Below are 16,863 nucleotides of genomic sequence, written 5' to 3'. Positions count from 1 at the left end.
ACTGTTGTTATTGTTTACTGTTTGTTCTTTTTTATGTATTTATTGTTCATTTTTGCTGGTCACCTCACTGACTTGAAAATATTTGCAAAATAAATTTTTACTACAGAAAGTTTGATATTGTAAAATGTTTACTCTAACTCTTCTGTTTTATACTCTCATTTAATTTTCCCAATTCTGCAGTTCATTTCTGTTAACTGCAAAAACTGATATTTCAAATAAATTTTAAAATGATAAACCTTGACAAATAATGGTCTTAAAATGTCTAAATATATATCCAAATACATAACTTGTGATAAAATATAAAATTAGGTTACAACAAGCAATCAGACTACACAGTAGGTGGCTGCATAGAACACTGTTTCAGCTTATAGAAGTGTAGGTTTTTACTGTACTAAAGTTTCATAAATTTGCTTATTTGCATATGCAAATTAATGGTAAAATTGAGAAATGTACATTTAAATAAGATAAAAATAGTATAAAATCTCAAAAGAAGTGCATCATTTTATTGTTATTACTTCAGGGAAGAGGAAATTGTATCATCATCATCATCATCATCACCATAAATTTTTTAAAAAAAAGTTACGCCTTTGCTCTTTCCATCAAAAATGACCGAGAAGACCAAAGATAGGGTTTATTTATGAAGACCATAGGCTGGTTAATTTGTTACTTGGATGGAAACATGACTGCTGACCCTATAAATAAAAGTGGTGACCCTACAAGAAAATCCAGTTTCAGCTGGTAGCTGTGTTTTGGAACATGGCAGCCAGTTTCTAGCTGGTCTAAGCTGATCCAAGCTGGTCATTAGCTGCTTGACCAACTGGTAACTGGTTTGTTGCTGTTCCAAGATGGCTTTGAACAGCTTGAAACAAGATGCCACATTTAAAAAAAAAACATAGCAACCAGTTTTCCAGCAGGGAAAGGCTGAAAATGGCTAATAAGCATTACATGTAAACTGTTGAACATGCTACACCATGTAATGCTACATTAATAGCTACATCATCGCTGTCTGAGTTTGTTAAGAACAGGCTGTACTGTAATTTGACAGTCCTGTGCTGCCCGCCATTTACATTTTAAATGATTGGTTCGTAAGGTTATTCTAGGCATTCATCAAGCTGGTAGGCTTTACCCCACTAATTATAATATACTTCCACCACACTCACCAAGAAGAGCGAGGACCACATCACTCTCTCAAGCACTCCAGCAGAGCTTTCAGCATGGCACTTAGGACCACTTAGCAGTTTCATACTTCAAAAAATATGTCATAGGAGAAATACATACAAGGTGGATGTTTCTCAGAGCACAACGTTCCACTCAGAGTGTCATGTTTGCAGAAAAACTTTGATATCTGGGGATAAAAGTGAAAAGGAAAACACAAACATGTTGTAACATGCAAGATATGGTAAACAGAGGAACTAGGTATGGAGTTCACATGACAGCTTCCTGGAGAAGTATTTGTTGGGAACGTGTTCTTAGCAGACTCTGCAGGTGGATATGAAACAAAGATATTTCAATTAGTGACAGTCAGCTACTTAGAGCTGCTGTCAGTCATGTTTTAGCAATGTTGTGTATTTTAAACGCAAACCTAACACCTGCAGAGTGTACCAAGCCAAAGTTAACAGTTCAGGTTGGAAAGTGAGATGACTCCAGGGTCACAGACCCAAAACAAACACGCAGAAAAAACAATCAGCACAGGCATCACAGCATGCCTAATCTGTACATTTCCGGGCACATGCATTACATACAACATAAGTGTACAGATACGTCTTTGAAACCACATGTGCAGGTTGGCCGAGTGTCTATTGAAAGGTACACTTTACTGTCCTCGAGTAACCGGACCCTTTTTAGAAAGCAGCCAGGGTCCTGCTTTTAGATGACAAGATGGCATGTGCAGGAAATGGTGAGTGCAGAGTGAGAGCTGTACACCTCACACACATGAAAAGGTGCTCTGATCTGTCCCAGGACAGGCACATGGGGTCTGACCTAGATTCCCCCCATCCAAAACATGGAAAAAAGCAGCACTGCCAAGTAAGGCAGGGTGGGAGGGGCTGAGCCATGGTGCGTAGCTTTGACCTATCTCTCTCTCTCTCTCATGGGCGGAGTGTAGCATGGCCTTTTCAAACTCACCCGGCTGGCAAGCAGGCTGGCTTTTGGAAGCAAGCAATGCTGTTTTGAACTGTTTCCAAGTGAGAGGCTCTGCCGGCACAGCTGAAACTTTTACAGCCTCCCCTCACTTCGACAGGAAGAGACACAGGGAGCAAATTTGTAGCAGAGGGAGGGAAAAGCACGGAATAAATCTTTGTAGCGTCTGCAACTATGGAACTGTTTGCATCAAGGATTTCCTTCTGCTTTTACAATCCCCTACTTTGGCATAGTGCCATTCAAAAAGATTTAAAAAAATTTTTTTTTTTCTTTTTTTCACTCTGTGAGGGTCGAACAGGGAACAGATGTACTAGGAAGTGAATAGTTCAGGGAGTTCACCAAATGAGAAATATGTAAATGCATCAATAACAAAGGAACAATGACATCACGGACTGGGCTGCCTAGGACACTGCCTGCAAGCAGACGGGGCAAGCTGGAGAAATGTGGATTTGCTTGACACGATGCCATCTGCGTACAATAAAGTGTATCCTTGTTTTACATTATAACATTCTTGCACCAGGAAAAGGACAATGCGAAATTCGGCACTGTAACGACACATTTTAGTCACTTCCTCTTTCATGGTAAGGAACTTAAGGAACTGAGAGAGCCTTGCAAACTTGCAATAATTTCACCTCTGCTTATTTGAATGCATGTTTCTTTGTTACTCTCCACTGTATGACTGCGTGCAAAGTGTTACTTGGATAATTATGTCAAGCAAGAGTTGTGAGTCACAAAATCAATTGAATCAGCCAGGCAAATGTGATCTACAAAGCGTAGTGTATGTCTGAAGGCTCTTTGAGGAAGTACTACAGAATTCTCATGTCATCTTTCCTTGATAAAGAAATCCAAAATGCAGGCAGTGGCAAAACAGCCTCTGGATGTGTGTAATGATTAGCAGGGACTATAACTGGCAAGCTCAAACTACCTGGGACAGATGCCAAATGCTAACAAAAGCAATCGTTGCATTCTCAGTGGCAAGCAGAATCAACTCTTCGTCCTCTCGTACCTCTTTTTTTGGGGGGGTGGGGGGGTGGGGGGGGCTATTTATATTCATCGAAACCACAGAGAGCATTGACTAATAGCTAAAGGGGTTAGTCACATGCTTTGGCTAAAGGGCACAAAAATCACGTAAGTATTGACCTGTTCTGAGACCTGTTCTTGCCACTTCTGTTGCGACTCACTTGGTTGATTAAGAAAGTTTTCCTGTAGGTAATCAAGTCTGACCCATATTTTCCAGACTATCTGCTGGGAGAAACTGTGGCAGGGAAAGAGCGGTTTACCCTCTTGCATGCCTATAAAAACATATATAAAGATTGTGCATGTCATGTTTAGCATGCTACATTCAGTTAACTGTCCTTTTTGACCACTTCACTATTTTTTTGCATGGTGAACTCTCTTTTCTTGATCTCTCCTTTTACTGCCACTCAAAGTCCCTTTCTTTCTCCTCCTCTCTCTCAGTTTCTGTCTTTTACTTCGCATCCTTTGCCAAAGTGGGCAGGGAGAAAGGGCTTGTAGTGAGGCGGGTGAAGCGGAGGCCGCTGTATGAGCTCTTTCTTCAGCCACAACCCCATGGAAGAGCATGTTCGGTAGTAGCACAATTCTGGGTCTCTTTCTCTGACATAGGCGTTATACTCTTCTCCTCCTCCTGCTGCCATGACCCTACCTTCTTGTAGTTTTTGATGTTCAAGCTTCTTGCTTGCAGGTATTCATTTTTTCTTCCTTTCATACTTTTTAATATCCCGCATATAATTTGTTTTCACCTTTTAAAGCAGTTTTCTTACAGCATCTGTGTCGATTTTCGCCCCACTGCTCTGCTTGTCTTCCTCATGTAAACGTGTCCGCTTCAGATTCCGCCATTTCTACAACACTAAACAACTTTGGACAAATGACTTTTGATGTAGATTTGATCGATCTTTTTCAATTTAATGCTATTTCTTTAAGTTATTTTGTCGATTCGGTAAGTGTGCATTTGAAATGGTGGATGTGTTCCATTACTATTGGGTTGTTCTGTGCATTTTACAGTTTGAATTTGTTTGAGGATTTGAATGAGTTTGAAGGTTTGAACATATATATGGTGTTGGCTGCTACCTTGATGCTTTTGAAGGCAAATTAACTTGGATCTGACAGTACTGTTTGTGAATGGCCTGCAGTTAAAATGGCCCTTAAGTCTGTCCTAAAACCTTTAAAAATTTGTTGTACATCCTTGCAGTTTTCTGGACAAAAAAAACAAACAAACAACAAAAAAAAAAGAATTTACTCAGTCGACTAGCCATATGATCACTGCTTCTTTTGTTTTATATCTAAAAGTTTAATAAGTAAGTACCAATGAAGGCTCAGCAGTGGTGTATAAATTGTACATTTAGGAAAGCATAAAATTGCAAACAAAAGTACACATTAGATGAAGGCCAAAAGAAAATGGGGGCAGCTATTTTGGGAAGGAAAATGTTAACTATTAGCGAATTAACTGATTGAGAAGGAAAGCAAAATGCAACATAATATAATACAGATTGAATACGACAAAGATAGATATTTTAGACAAGGAGACATATTCTAATTTGTAGTATGTTATAGTGCACTCATTAAAGACTAAATTTTAGTTCATTGTAACATTAAAAGGCAGTTAAAATCCATCAGCATGATGCATTTTTATACGTTAACTTTAACAAAGATTTTGAGCATTTGTTATTTTGTGCAATTTAATTGTGAAGCTCTGCTTTTTTTTTTTTAGAGAATGAAGATGAAACTAGATTTTTATATTACAAGGCAACGTAACACAGACTAAATGAAACCATTTGAACACTGAAAATGAAAATGCATAAATTAATTTATATCAATCCAATGCACATTTTAAAATAATGTTACAAAGAAAAGCTCTCAAGATGGCGTCGACATGCCACGTGTTTGTGCACTACTGTACGAAGTGTATTTTACTAAAAGGGGTTTTTCTGTTTGGATTAAAATGATTTTTAATACAAACTCTTTTAAATAAATCCCTATCCCTATAATATATTTGTTCCCTGCATGCAAACAAAAGTGGAAAAGCCATGAAAAATTATGGTGTTAGGTTGAAATAACATGATGTGCTGATGCATGTTGTTTTAGCTAGAGAGTATTTTTTTGGATAAGGTTTCTTTTTTTTGTGCTTTATTTTTCATCAGCAGAAGGTAAGGACAGGTAATTTGCTGATTTTTACAGTGAAGTCAGTGAAGACTCTGCAAAGAGGGACAAAAGTTTGCATATACATGTTTATTTTGCTCAGAGACAGAGAAAGATGGCAACAGGAAAAAAATAGAGTGAGGGAGGGAGAAAATGAGAGCCCCCCCCCCCCCCCTTCTCCTCAGATGAACTTATCATGTAGGTTCATGTTCTCTCTCTCTCTCTTGCTCTCTCCATCTCTTTTTTCCTTTCCCATACAGCTTGGCTGCCTCCTACATTTACTGTAACACTGACAATTAGATGCACTCTGAGCTCAGACGCCACATTAGCGAGCAGGAAGGAAGTTTTAGGACATAAAGAACCCTAAAAATACTTGCATTTTACTGCATATGTATACTACAATCTACTTAATAGTTAAATATTGAGTAACACTTTGCAATAATGTTCTATACATTAATATTAGTTAATGCATAAGTTAACATGAAATTTTATTAATTTTATAAATTAATGTATTAATTTCATTTATTAATGTATATGCATTCAAATAATATAGCCTACTATTTTTTTATTTTTAGTTCATTTAAGTTAATTTAGTGTTAAAACATATAACTTTTAATGTTGAAAATGTATATTATATATAGAAATTAACATTAACCAAGATTATAACATGCTGTAAAAGTATTGTCCATTGTTAGTTCATGTTAATTATTAACTACTGTTAATGTATACAACCCTATCATAAAGTATTTATTGAATAATGAGAGAAAATAATAAAAAGTGTTTTAGAACAAGAATAATTTTAATGTATATTAGATCTAATGTATGATCCAAACTTAATGCTAGACTATTGAGAGAATATAATGATGCAACTACAGTAAAATGTAATATTTTGTTTTATTATTATTATTTTTATTTTTTATTTTTTTATTTTGTTATGATGAAAGTGGTATAGTTGAGTAGCACTCTAAAAATTCACATCAAGTGAGAAAACACTGCCGTTTGCGTGCAAATGTGCAGACATGCAGCATATGTTCGGAGCCTATTAGTTACATTATGGGCCCAGACGGGGCAGAGATCTAAGTCTAATCTGCAAGGTCTTTGTATAAACAAGGCAAGGCAAAATCCTTATCGTTGAGTTTCGATGAGTAACAGCAGGCTCTCTAGAGACCACGTGACAGAGTCAACCAAGGTTAAGCCAAACCCAACTTCCTGTTTTTCGGGGACCGCTATTTTTGCTTCATGGGCGTCCTCTTTGGTGTATGTTGATGACAAGGGATCATAAGCAGAATGATTAATGACATATTTGAAGAGTTACGGCTTTCAATAGCTTAACTCTTTTGAGCAGCGACAGAGATGTGTGGAAGGAATAATTGAGAGCAATGACGCAGGAAAACTGAAGCACAACTAACAGAAAGGTCGTGGTGGAGTTTTGCTGTAAAACCGTTCAGCGTTAATGAGCTACATAGTGTAAAATTATTCATATTAATGCATTACACATTACCAGTCAAACATATGGAAACACTTGACTGAATTCATGTTTCTCATGACAAACTCTTTGATCTAAACGTTTATGCTTGAATGCTTAATCATTTTGTAGACGAATATTAATTGTGTCTACATACCAATTTGTTACCAAAAATGTAATTTTTTTTTCCTTCATATTTTTCTTTAACCAGTTGTAACAGAAAGTAAAGGGAAAGTAGTCAAAAAGTTAACAGAATATATGGGAAATCCTAAAATATTGTTTAAAAGCATCTCATACACCTCATGAAGTTGGGTGAGGGAATTCCCAGAGTTTGCAGAGCTGTAATCTAGACAAAGAGTGACTGCTTTTAATAGTTAAGAGTTATATTTAATAAAAAATAATGTAAGATATTGTAGTATTAATGTGTTTAACAAGTTTTGAACACTACAAAATTTCCATAATTCCATTTGTGCTATTTCATTAAATTTTGATGACTGTACCATTATTCTAAATTGTTAATAATCGTAATAATAAAGAATGTGTAGGTGTGTCCAAAATTTTGACTGGCAGTGTACATCAAAGTGTGCTGCAACAAAAGTTTGTTCAACATTATGTTGCATGATGCAGCCTCACTTTCACAAAACATGGCATTTTTCCTCTACATCCTTGCAGTACCATCCTCATTGACATTAATGGATTTGCAGCATTCTCTGACATATTATAAACTCTAGTGTGTAGATGACCTAAACTATGAATAGTCTTTGAGTTATACTGCTACTATGTTTGTGTATTATTTATGTAGAACTTATATTTGCTAAAAAATGCTCATTATAATTAAGTATGAGTAGGTGTGTCCACTGTTGACTGATAGTTTAAGTCATGTTCTGTTGTGCTTTACCAATGTGACCTTCAACGTAGCTAAGCAAGTTGTACAAAAATTAGTTCTGTACTAGAAGCTGAAATGTTGGTGAGGTATGAGCTCACCAGTGATGAGAATGATGATCTACAGCTGTACAAACAAAAGATTAGATGAGAAGATAGCATCATGAAAGATAACAAAAAATGCACAATGTACTGTTCATCTTGTTTTTGTTCATACCGTTCCTCATAATTTTCTTTCTCATTCACCAAAAAAATGAGAACAAAATTGTGATATTGACCATGTTAACTCCTTTGGTCAGATTTCCTGGCTTCAACTGAAACTCGCAAGGTGCTCTTTGGAAGAAAATCTTTTGAGAAAATTTCACAAGTTGTCTAAATTTATTTATTTATTTTTTTTAATGTGATTGCATTTTGGTATGAAGGCAAATTTTCTGTTATATGAAAGTCAAAGGGATTTTCAGTGGGGAAGCTCCCCTCCTACATTAAATTAAAACAGCACAGAGCCATTGTCTCAAGTTCCGTTATTTTGTATTTTTTTTAATTGTGGCCTTTAACTCTGCCTACATCCCCCACTCTTCAATGCTCTGCCCAGCTCCCCCTTCTCCTTTCATTGAAATTCAGCCTGGCATACAGGCACTGCCCCTTTCTTGGCATGATACTCAGAGACTCGGAAACAGAAAGGAGGGGAGAAAATTACAATGCAAACAAGAATAGGTACAAATCGGCCAATTTCTCATTCGCTGAGGTTGTGCCAGACATTTCGTCGATTCCGGTGGATCTAATGCCAGCTTATCGCTGGGCATTTTTGTTGTTCGACTTTAGAGAATATCAGAATCACATATGGTCTTTGCAACCGAAACACTGAGGTAGGCGTTCGGCAGGCTAACTGGTTTGTATGTTTACCTATTGTGATTGGATGATCACAAGGGTTAATGGCTATGTCCTTTAATCACTTGGTAAGATAGAAGGCCTTGGTCAGATGTGATTTGTTTACTTCTTTTTACTTTGTTTAATTAAGTCGGAGCAGAAAGATGTTCCTTTGTACCTACAAAATGATTGGTTTATGATTGTGCCTGGAGGTATGGCATTAGTGGTGCTTAAACAAATGCAGGCTGTTAAAAATGGCAGCCATTTATTGAGAGAAGCAGAAGGGGCTTGAGCAATTTGTGATTTGGCATACACAAGCTACTCTGTGTATATGTTTGGGGGTCATCGTCTTAAGATAAATGTTCATTTTATTTGCTTGATGGCTACTGTGAGAAACAGGTTTTGCTCCTGACACTGGGGGGGGGGGGGTGCGGGGGGCTGTTCGAAAAGAAAGGTGCTTCAAACATACCTTCTTTTGCCCAAATTCTAAGGCAGCATTGCATATATCCTTTGTGGGGAAGGCAATTCTATAACACATTGCGACAAGCTCAGTGAAAAAAATCTATCCAAGATGGTGGATTAAGCAAGATAAATGTTGATTATAAATGTACTTACTATAGTATTCCAATCCAATTTTAAATAGACTGTTTTACCAAATAATTGTGTATGCTATACTGCATATTTTGCTTATTAGAGTATCATGGCATTATCTAACGGCTTCTAACATCTACAGCTGTAGATCCACATTCTCATCACTTGTGAGCTCATACCTCGCCAACATTTCAGCCTCTAGTACAGAACTAATTTTTGTATGACTTGCTTAGCTACGTTGAAGGCCACATTGGTAAAGCACATCAGCACATGACATATACTATCAGTCAACAGTGGACACACCTACTCATACTTCATTATTATGAGCATTTTGACCATTTTTGAACATTATGACCATTCCAAGATGAATGAAACAAATTATCTTTCTTTATTGGTGAAGAATTCCTCCATTGTTGTCATGAAGGCAATTAAAGTCACATTTTAGTCGCCAATTGGAAAGCCCCCTACAGTATGATAACTGTATTGTTGGTAACATATGGATTTAATCATATTTTTTATGCACATTTGGCTTTTGAGAACATGCCCTGTCTCCTTTGGTATACTATATAATACAGTCAGTTTTGTAATATTTTGGGCTCAATTGTGCCAACTGCGTCCTGATGCCAATTACATGAGTAAACATGTTGCTAGACCTTGTCCAACTCATAAATTCATCAAAAGACTATTTGAAAATTCCTGATACATCTATTTTATAGTCCAGTATCTTATAAGATTCCATATTATATCCCACCCACACTGCCAAAAGTGAAAGCAACAGATAATCCTTCATTCTCTCTTAAACACTCATGTCATAAAAAAATAGGGCAGTCGTGTCTAATTTGTGACTAGCATCCATATGGATTTGCATTACATATTTAAAATTTACCAAAGAGGTAATTTACATATGAAAAATATTAAATTGGTGCTAAAATGGGCTTAAATATCTGGCAAAGCACGGCTTAGTCTCCATCAAGGCGATTGTGACATATTGGGGAACAGAAGGACAGACTAGTTCCCTGTATAATCTAAAAATGATCCAAATGCCGCACCTGTCAGACCATATTAGCATATTTTCCTCTTTTGCGGGTGAGGCATCAAATGTTGTCTTCTTCTAAAATAGTTCACAGACTGTACTACAAAATCACTGGCATATGTTGTGAGAATTACAAAAAAAAAAAATAAAAAAAAAAAATAAAAAAAAAAAAAGAAGAAGAAAAAAATCATCTGCATGGCGAAAGCTGGTAACTAAGTGATTTTTCTTTCTTTGATTATGCCATAGTAAGACAATTGTGATTGATTTTTTAATTGATGGATAAGTTGATGCCCTTTCTGAATATTATAACACTGTAAAATTGTACAGCATGCTGAAAAACACACCGTTTCTGATAAGAAATAAACAGTTATAAACATAGCTACGGTTATTTTGGTGAAGAGATTATGGTTTTGACCAGATATAACCCTTCTCAAAGGTCAGCAAATCCATTTTTGAGTCACAGTGAAGTCATACAACAAATAGTCTCCAGACCAAGCCAGACCTTTGACTAATGGCAATGACAAGGTTATTCTGCCCATGAACTGCTTAATTAGACAACATACAATTGTCTTATGACAGCTTTTAATAATTAGTACAAGATGGTGAAATCGTATGACTGAGATTTTACGAAAAGGTATGACTTTTATGACCAACCAATCAGCAAAAAGAAATTAAAATCAATGGTTTGTTACTCAATCTGTGTATTTATTTAGGCTGTGCAACACAAATGACTGATGTATATCAATAACATGTAATATACTTTCATTGTCTCATTCCAAACACCAATTTTGTAGTTTATTTCCACTGTAATTTTCCTATTAAATAAATGGTTTGGTTTAGAGTTTTGTAAGGGGGTAGATGTTTAGGTTTCGGCTTCGGTTTAAAAAATGTTCTCTATGGGATTAAAAGTTGTGTGTTTTGTACAAGCCAACCAATATGATTTCTTACGATTTCGCCATCTCGAACTATTATATTGACTTGTCATTAGACCAGGTTGGAAGAGACCATCTAATTTGTAAACCAACCATAGTTTGTTCTTTTTTTTAGATTTAGTTTATAGAAGAGTTTATCTGAAATCGATTTTACCACAATAATAGATGTGGTGTTGAAAAATAAGTGTAAAAATGAATAAAAATTATGTTGTATCAGACTCCGTGAATGGTTGTACAAAAAACCCTGAACAGCTGTGGGAAAGGTGTATAAGCTTTATTATTTAAATTTCTGTCCACCACAAAGTAATAAGTACTAATTATTTCACTGACTAACTTAGAAAAAAACTAAAATAAACAGTTCTGCTCATGGATATCCAGTTATTTTAAGACTAAGCACCTCAAATAAAAAGTATCTTTTAAAGATTTGATGCCACCAATCTGGCAAACTTTGGCTATCCAGGTATAAATTATTTCCCAAAAGCGCTAATTGTAAGAACTCGTTCATTGGAAGCACGACTTCGTTTTTCAGGCGGACTGATCAAGAAACCAATAGAAATTAAATTGCACATTTCAAGCACTTGATTTTTTTTGTGCACAATATGCATCGGACCACCAGTGAACGGACTGTAACAGGTCCATGGGCCTTCTGAGGCTGATACTATACCATACCACTTTCAGCCCTTGTGTTCCAGCATACAGCATCTTGTGCCAAATCTTTTCAATCATTGTCCCCCCAATTGGCCGACTAAGAGCATGTATATGCTATAGTAATTAGCAAAGAGGACTTTTGTATGTTAACAAATTGCTGAAAGTCAATTTTGGAAGAGATCTGCATGTTTATTTAAGCATAACAGACATGCTCCAACTCTTAATGCCACACAACAGCTTTCATAGTTATTTTTCAAATGATTGTGCATGTCAGTGTACCACTTAGTTGGTTTATCAGTGTTAAAAGAGGATGAGTTTGAACACTGGAAAATAACTTGAGTTGAAATGTGTGTAATACAACACAGGGAAGCTTTTAAGCATGTAAAGATCATGACAGGAAATTACACAATAAGTTTGTTCAAGAAAGGCTATATTCCATGTGCAAAGAAACATGACATTTTTCAAAACATGAACATTTCAGTCCTCAAACCCAGAATGTAGGCTACATGTAAGTGTAATGCAAACAGATGATAACACTGACACATGGTCTGATGTTTCCACTGTGTTCTAAATTCAATTTAGCATTTAGGCTACATGCTAATAGAAACAAATATCTAGAAGTTATAGCAAGTCTGTAAGTTTTGTTGTTTGTGAAAGAACGCTATTGACTTGAGGACAAATCTTGGCTTTCTTGTTGTTGTACTGATGCCAGATGTTGTCCCTCAGTGTGCTGAGAGTGAGACCCTCACTCTTCTAAACAGCCTCTAGTGTACGTGTGAATGGATTTTCAGGCACACCTCACAGAGGTTATAAGGAATGCACAGTACTCGCACCCTAAAATGGCCGAAACGCCGCCATTTTGTTTCCCCTCTATTTTCTTGCATGTAATAGCAGAATCACAGCTTTGTTAAAGCTACAGGAGGCAGCTGAGGGAAGCCATGTTTTACATCGTCTATTTACATCAGAAGCGAGGTTGTCTTGTTGGAATAAGCTGCGTTTTTTTGCAGAATGGGCACGAGTTCCTGGCGAAGGATCAAGACTTTTTTTCCTCTTCATGATTCAATGCCAGCCTCGCTAGAATGAGTGAGTAATTTCTTTGGCTCTCAAAATTAGCGCTCCCCGTTTAGCCTGCATCCTGGATCAACACGTTCGACTCCTCTCACAGTTCTCCACAGTCTCTTTCATGTTCGGTAGTTCTTTCTGACTCAAATAAGCATCGCTGACTCAAGACTGGAGAACACATTTGCTGAGCTGTCAAATGTTTTCTTTCTGTAACTAACACAGAAAAACCCTGCACTGTGATCTGTGACAGAAAGATTCTGCTTATGGGATTCTGTGACTGAATTCAGGCAATTGATGTCATAACATATACACTGCCCCCACCCCCCCGTTTACGTTTATATTTGCACACTTGAAAATGTATGAATGTCATTGCAGTCAATGAAATATTAAACCAAGTGGCATATTTTTTAAAGAAATATAGCACTTAACCAACAAAATATTCCACAAAAAGTGTTTGTTTGGTTTCAAATTTTAAAACCGAAGACAAAATGTGACGTGTTTTTATTGTAAAACTTTGTGTAAGGTCAATAGTTAATGTGATGAACTACACATGTGGTCACTTTACTAGGACACCTGTATGAATTTGAGGGGAACTGACATCATACATCCACTGAAAATCAATTCAGAAAACAAGACATTTTAAAGTCTGACAAAGTGTTTTTATTTTGAACCAATTCAAGACCACTCATGCTCCAAATTACTGCACATCATTAAAGTGTTGTTGGTTATGCTAACCAAATTTTCTCTCTCCACAGAAATTCTAGCAGTCTGCAGTTTGGCCAGTTAACATCTATTCTGCTGTCCTTGGGGCTGAGGTAGTAGATTGAATAGTTGTTGAGCCCTGTGCTCTCTCACTGAGATAACTATGCAATCTACTGTCTTTCCTAAGGCGACAGCCAAATCATCCACAAACAACATGGACTTGTTTTAAATAGAGCCATCTCACACACTTCCTGCTAGGTGACCACAGTCATCCACTAAGCTGGAAAGGATAATACGGCCTGCAAATGAACCTACAGCAACACACTGGGGCTCTCAGTCCGTGCTCTTTGGTATGAATTTAGAGTCAACATGAAATCAAAAGTGACCCAATTTACTTTCTTAATACACATTTCTAGTCTTTTTGTGAACAATTTATTGGTGCATGTTATTCCAAAGAAAAATAATGCTTGTCTTTGTAATCTTTCATTAAAGGCCCTATGAAATCGCTTGACAAGCGCAGTTTTCTTTCCTGTGTTGACATATTTCCTATTGAAACAGGAACTTGGGGCAGGACATACCGAAGAGCCCCCAACTTTTATCTTTCAGCTTCTTTTCTTCCAACCATCAATCATACAGAGACCACGGCCAGCTAGCTGTGCTGGTCTAATGTGATATGTAATGCCCACTTTTCATGATCCAGTTAATTCTCAGTGGATAAAATCAAGTCATACCATAAATGTTTTTTTTTTTCTTCTCATTAAAGATCCAGTTTTGCCCTGAAATCCTCACATTATGGAAGTAAAATGGGTTGCGAAATTCGCTTCATGTTGATTCAAATGCATTAACAGATAGTGATATCCAGTTCATGAACGAATCTTTCTTTCGAACTGGTTCTTTTCAGTGAACTGGTTCAGTTCACCAGTTCAGAACCAGTTCACCAAATCGGACTCAATTAGTTGGAACAGTTTGGGTCTCGAGTCAACACAGATCCACAAGTTACCTGTCCCTCGGACGTACCTGACCGTCCTATTGAAAATGAGCCGATAACTGGGAGTAATATAATCCTAGAATTGGTGATATCTGCTTTTGTTAACTCTTCTGTGCAATGAACTGCTCAGGAGTGCCTTTCCCAAAAGCATCATTAGTCAACTATGGTCTAAAGTTTCATGGTTACCAACGATGTGGTGTTTCCTGAAATCATATTTCCAATGAACATTTGCAAACAGCATCACAGTTGTGTGGTTGGAACTAAAGCTCTTTACCTGTGGTTAGAAGCATAGTTCCTTGCTAGTTTGCTGGGTGGACATCATTTGATTTCACTGAGGCTTCTATATCATTCATTCCAAATATATCCTTCATTCTGTCAACACTTTGACCACGTTGACATGCATTTAAGAAAATGTCTTATTCCGGGGTTTTGCAGAAAGAGGCGTTCTGAACCATCATGAATGGAGCCATTTAAGGGATTAAAGGCTGTTAAGAGAAAGCGCTTTATCACACATGGTTTCTGTCGAAGAACACGGCTTTTATGTGTTTATGTTAACACATAAGTGCTGTTTATATGTTTTTGAAGAGTGCGCATGTGCATATGTGCTCAAGTGCGTCAGGGGAACACCGAAGTCTGATGTAGAGGGAAAACCATCAATTGCGGCATATGTATCTGTCACATTACACAGTGCATGCAGCTTTCCTGTCTTCAGCAACTTTATCACATTACCACTTTCTGGTGTCTGTGTAAATGAGCTATTATCATTTAATATTCACGGAACGTATTACTCCACCATCTGCGTAACGTCTTTACGACAGCTCTGTGTTGTTGAACCAGCGTGGTTGGAATGGTGGATGTGCGACATAGTTACTACGGTTTTGGGAAACAGTCTTGACTAGCTAGTTCATTTCTCCAACGATGCATCGTACTATACTGTACTTCATTGTATATGGGAAATGCATTCCTGACAAGATCGGAAATCAGGTAACAACAGTTCTCGAGTCAACAGTACACTAAACTGAGAACCGCCTCTTTTGGACATGTCTGAAAAACCGATGAGTAAGCTGCTGATACTATGAGCATGCATGTACCCAGGATTTGAATGAGGGGGTGAAATGTACATTTCTTTACTAACAAATAAAACATACTGGAAATATGCTTACGACAAGCTTTATTAAATAACATTTTTATTAAAACATGTAAAAAAAGTTCAGTCGAGATATGTAAATGAATTTTACTATTGTGTATGCACATTATATTTTAAGTTATGAGCTGGATCATGGTTTTGGGTGAATTGATTAAGACTGGTTTATTCTCTTTATATTCTTTAGACACACAGAACATCTTTGTGTTTGTCTGTATTGGGTGCTTTAAGTGCAAAACTGTAATATTGGAAACTTATCCTAGATGTAAGTAATGTTTGTCAGTCATATTCATTGCGCAAGGTCATTGAATTAAACACTGATGCCAAAAAAACACACGTATTATTTAATTATTATAATTAATTAAATGAAAGGTAAGAACCTGAATATGTGCTTATATTTGGCCTTATTTGGATGTGTTTGAGTGTGTATTGACGCGAGGATGTTAGAATTATTTACTAGTGATGTCATTAGGTGAGGGCGTAAAAGAACTGCTAAATTATTTTTTTGAACCGGTTCATTGAAACAAACCACCCGAAAGAACCGGTTCACGGAGATGAATAAGACTTCCGATAACTAGTAACGGCAGAGGTTAAACGTTGGTGAGGACATGCTTTCATGGGAATCCTGAAAACAAGTGCAGCGAATAAATCGTTACAAACTGCATTTTGGTGCTTTGACAGGGTGAGGTAGTAGGTTGTATAGTTTGGTGGGAGGGATCAAACCCTGTTCAGGTGATAACTATACAGTCTATTGCCTTCCTTGTGGTACCAACTATCTGCTGGCTTGCGGCAAAGCATCCCTGGAGCAACAGCTAAAATACTGTTTAAACTCAAACTCTATGCCTAGCATAACTGAAGAAGACCTGCACAACATATGTGTCTCTAATACAAGCTTAAGAAGCTGTGAAATAGGATTTCATGAAGAGGATAAATCAGATTAAATGACATTTACTGTGCCCAGATTTATGGCTCAATCAATAATTTAGCTTTTAAGTTGGCATGAACTTTTGTGACTTTGTTTTATATATAAAATAAATTTTTGATTAACACTCTTTGCCTTTGGTGTTTTTGTCCTTTTTCTTTCCATTTGTATTGGTTAATATATTAAAGGTTCTTGTCGTGGTTGGCCGAGGATGGAGGGTAAAATATTGATATAGTATGATCACTCTAAAAGTGGTTACGAGCCTTTGCATCATGGTCAGGTCTAAGGGGGGCTATGGGGTTTGTGTGTGTGTGTGTGTGTGTGTGGTGGGT

General features: G+C 36.9%; 1 long non-coding RNA gene across 1 annotated transcript; it reads left to right on the top strand.

Moving 5' to 3' along the window:
- Positions 1-3,281: 3,281 nt before the first annotated feature.
- LOC127419152 (uncharacterized) lies at positions 3,282-16,658 on the top strand. Its single transcript, XR_007893614.1, has 3 exons — positions 3,282-3,841; positions 12,721-12,796; positions 13,531-16,658. It is a non-coding gene; the product is annotated as an uncharacterized LOC127419152 (long non-coding RNA).
- The last annotated feature ends 205 nt before the right edge of the window (positions 16,659-16,863 follow it).

Source organism: Myxocyprinus asiaticus, chromosome 28 (assembly GCF_019703515.2).
Source record: "Myxocyprinus asiaticus isolate MX2 ecotype Aquarium Trade chromosome 28, UBuf_Myxa_2, whole genome shotgun sequence".
NCBI lineage: Eukaryota > Metazoa > Chordata > Actinopteri > Cypriniformes > Catostomidae > Myxocyprinus > Myxocyprinus asiaticus.
Note: the sequence above shows the minus strand (reverse complement) of the source record. Positions and strands in the feature narration are given on the sequence as shown.